Source organism: Labrus bergylta, chromosome 7, assembly GCF_963930695.1.
Source record: "Labrus bergylta chromosome 7, fLabBer1.1, whole genome shotgun sequence".
In the NCBI taxonomy this organism is placed as follows: Eukaryota; Metazoa; Chordata; class Actinopteri; order Labriformes; family Labridae; genus Labrus; species Labrus bergylta.
In genome coordinates this window covers 2,680,348-2,684,766 of record NC_089201.1, presented here as the reverse complement: position 1 = coordinate 2,684,766, position 4,419 = coordinate 2,680,348, and positions in this window count along the sequence as shown.

Sequence of the window (4,419 nt, the reverse complement as noted above, 5' to 3'; positions counted from 1 at the left end):
CTATCCCTTAAAGCCTTACCTCACAGATTGTGTTTATGTGGGCAGGCCCCATGTAGACTTGTATCATACACTGAAGATCATGCCCCAAAGTTTTGATTATTGCGATGCTTAAAGATGAATTTGACTCAACTTACCCAGCAGAACTGTCACTGTTTTTATTTAAACTTTGGTGCATTAAGTGGTCAAGCCTCGTTTCACTATTCCAGCTGGTGTGCACATAAACCTGCCCGGTTAAAAACTGTCATACATGAGCACTGTTCAATAACAGAACAGCAGATAAAGTGACTGCACACTTTATCTGCTGATAGAGATCACCTTAATCAGGTGCATAATAACATCACAGACTCACAAGTTATTCAATAATAGGATATCTTGCTGTTAAAGGCGCATAGTTTATTTAGTCTTTTACATTTTATTTATTTTCTATTTTAAAATCCAATGTTATTAATTTCTGTGTTGCTTTTTATATTATGCATCATTTTTTTTTGTGAAAGGTTTAATACACTGCAAGTTGTAACAACTTTTGCATGTAGTTCTTGATGACACCAGATAGGACAAACTGTAAGTGGCACTTCTGTTGGTTTAAATAAATGTAAGCAGCCTACAATTATGCATTCAGACATTTTTTGTTGTCTTTTTTCTTGTTTCACCAAACTAGTACCAAATTGTGACCGCAAAGTACATGACTTCTATGTATCATAATTACCCCTAATTATAAATGGTACGAGCTGCATGCAGACCTCACAGCATTATTTATTCTACACAGAAAAATGCATTGATATTAAATGAATAGTGTCATACAGTATGTAATTGATACATCCTGAATATTTTCTGTAATATAACTGTACTTTTACAGTTACTCTATTTTTCAGTGTTTCCTTTCATGGGTCATTAAGTGTGACCAAATTACATTAGATCATCACTCATACACATTTTTTCATGTAAGCTAAGAGCTTTTGTGTCTCCTGGCTCTTATAATTACAGTGACCTTGCAGAGTGAGAATACTTCACTAGAACACATAATGGGCTATACATTTTTAGTCTCATCTGATAATACCTCCTCCCGGTCTGCTTGCTTCTTCTTCACCCTGTGTCTCTTGTCAGAAGGCTAAAGTGATCTTGTCATATGTGATATGTATCCTAAAGACTGAAGAAGAGCTTTGAAGAAATTATGGGAAAAGGAGTCATATAATATCAATACTCATACAATTGATGAGGCAATCCTGCTCTACTTTGTAACATTACCTAAATGGAGTGCCAGCAAAACATTATTCAGGCCTTTTATCTAATGCCACATAATATAATAATGTGATACTTTATTGATCTACACATGGAAAACGCTCTTTTTTTTGTAGCCCTGCAGGTTTTCAAGATGTCGGAGGTCAATGGAAGCTGTAGAGGGGCAATGTGGGACCTCCAGAGCTTCTGCGTTATCATCAAGCTAACTCTGCAGACTCATGGTCACATCTATCACCAAATGCAACACTAACTTCTTTTCTCGGCTTCTCATATTGTAGGAGCTATGAAGGCCTGATCCAGACTCTGATCAGGTAGATGTTCAGCTGTGGTGAAATTAAGGTTTAGTTATCTTTACGTGGAGGTTCCATAATGAAAAAGAAAATGTTAGTTAATAGACATGTAGCTCATTTTTAAAGGTTTATTTATTGTCATTATAGAGGCAGGACAGTGGATGGCATCGGAAATTGGAGAGAGAGAGAGAGAGAGAAAGGATCTGAATCCGGGGCGCCCGTGTTGACAGCTACAGCCTCTGAACATTAATACGCATTCATACGTCGCAGATGAAGCAGTGGGAACAATTCGGGGTTGGTTGGGTGTTTTGCCCAAGGACACATCTGACATGTTGCTGCAGGAGCTGGAGATGGAACCCTCGACCTTCCAGTTTGAGAGACGACGACTCTACCAACTGAGCCACAGTGTAAATTGTTGGGGTAATGTTAAGTTAAACATCATTACTGAAAAACAAGCTTTAGTCGTCTCTCAACATCGAGGGTTCGATCCCCAGCTCCTGCAGCAACATGTCAGATGTGTCCTTGGGCAAGACACTTAACCCCAAGCTGCTCCCACTGCTTCGTTGTCTGCATATGAATGTGTATGAATGGGGTTAGCTAATACTGATGGACTCTTTAAAAAGAAACCTCTACCATCAGTGTGTGAATGTGTAGGTGTGACCTGCGGTGTAAAAGCACTTTGAGTACTCAGAACAATATTCCATTTACCATCTAAACAGCAAGCTAATGGTCCAATGATTGTGGCTTGCTAAAAAGTGAATAAAGGCCGGGTCCTGCAAGTCCCCTCCTGAGGGTCTGGGGGCTGCTGCTGCAGGACCCGGCACAAAGAAAAAAAAAAAATAGCTTCGCCTCTCCCTCCATCCTCCCCTCCAATCAAAACAAACACTCAAACCAAATCCAAAACCACGGCTGCAGTCAACTTCCCCTAAAACATAATCATTACACAAAGTCTCTCCTCTTACACCACAGCATTGTTTAACATGTTTGTCACTCTATTGCACCTAAAAAAAAAAGAGTGAATAAAGGAAGAAAAAATAGATAAACTTTTCAACCATCAGCTCCATGTGTGACACAGCACTCCATCTGTTCATTACTGTGGTGTCTTCAATCAGAGGAATGTAGCCCCATGTGACACACACACACACACACAGTGACAATATAACAATAATGCAATAACAATAATGTAACAAGGTAATAACTAGAGCGACTGAATTGTTCCCTGGAGCTCGTGCGAAGGAGCGGAGAGGAAATGATCATAATATGGTTTCAGATCCCTCAGGATCGGTTGCAACTGACAGGAGAGCATCTGAGTGGACAATAATCAGCGGGTACTGTTACCCTGACGATGTTACGCTGCGCTGCAGGCATTTCACTGAAACACACATGCAATCTTTGTGCCTGCAGAGCTTTTCTCTTTACAAAAGTTTTCTTTTTTTTTCTTTTTATAAGCTCTCTGAAGAACTGTACACTGAAGGCATCTGAGCTCACAAGATAGAGTATTAACTTTAACCCTCTACTATCAACCTATAACCATTTTCACTTATCCACTGCTTTAAAAAGATTCAGCAGACTGCTTGATCTAAATCCTGAGTGGCTTGTTCACAGATGCACCTCACAGCAGGAGACTGTCCCTGTCTGACGGGATGTCATGTGGTAAGACATGAAGTAAAAAGAACGATACTCAACTGGTGCCGGCAGCCGTCATCATGTATGCACCGTATGTACAATTTAATTCCAATATTTTTTATATTAAAATCAAACCGTGGGGAAGGTGGATCCTGTGTTTGATTCTATCCTCTCTTTGACTCACCAACGCCATGACGCTAATTCATGTGAAGGCATTTGATTGGTGTAACAGTCAAAGGTTATCATATCAAAACATTTCTGGTGACATACTGTGAAGTGAGATGTGCTGGATGGAGATTGTTGTGTGTGCTGGAAACAATTTGGGGGGCAAAAATAGCAAACAAACAACTGAACATTTTTCAAGCTTTTGGAAAGAAAAAAAACTCACCCTGAAAAGTTAGGTTATTAGGGAGCGGGCGTCTTTTGTACATCATGAGACGCCCCCCACCTTCCCTCTGACCGGGATATTCTACCGCTTTCTACCGCAGTGTGAACAGCCAACTCAGGAAGATTTCAGGGGCAGCCATTCTGAATATATAATATAATATTCTGAATAGCTCTGCTCCTCTTACATGTCTGAGCTACATCCATCAGAAGAGTTCAGCCACTTACCAACACCTTTTCTTACTTTGTTTCAATGGTCAGAAGTGAATCAGGGGGACAGGTTTGTTGCTTTACTTGAAACAATTTACAAAATAAATCTGAATCTTAAGGAGCTGATCTCATTTTATGCTTTTAATGTGATTTTGAATTACTGGCGAGCAGGAACATCTTGCTGTAGAAACATTCTTGATTGTGGTCACTTTTGACAAATATTTGCTTTCTTACTTGTTGTTTCATGTCTTTTTAATGTATTATAGTCATGTGTAGTATGTGTGTATGTACGGCTGCTCGTCGTTTGACCTGGACAGGACACTTTTGGAAAGAGATTCTTAACCTCAACATTTTTTGGGGGTTAAATAAAATAAATAATTTGCTTTTGTTGATAGATAAATAAAACATTTCATCTATTAGTCAACTCTTCTGTCAATTCTAATCTGTATTTGGGATCGGTCCATTTGAGAAAGCTTTTAAACACGTGTCTATGCAAAACACAAAAACACATTCTGTGTATTCAGGATCAATCTGAATGTGCCGTTGGAAAAAGCACTGCTCTTTGCAACCATAGATGGAGGCAAAATAAAATCCTATTCAGGGAGGAACGAAGATATCTGTTGACTGAATGATATGCATTAAAGAAAATAAATCCATGCCAGGGAATGGG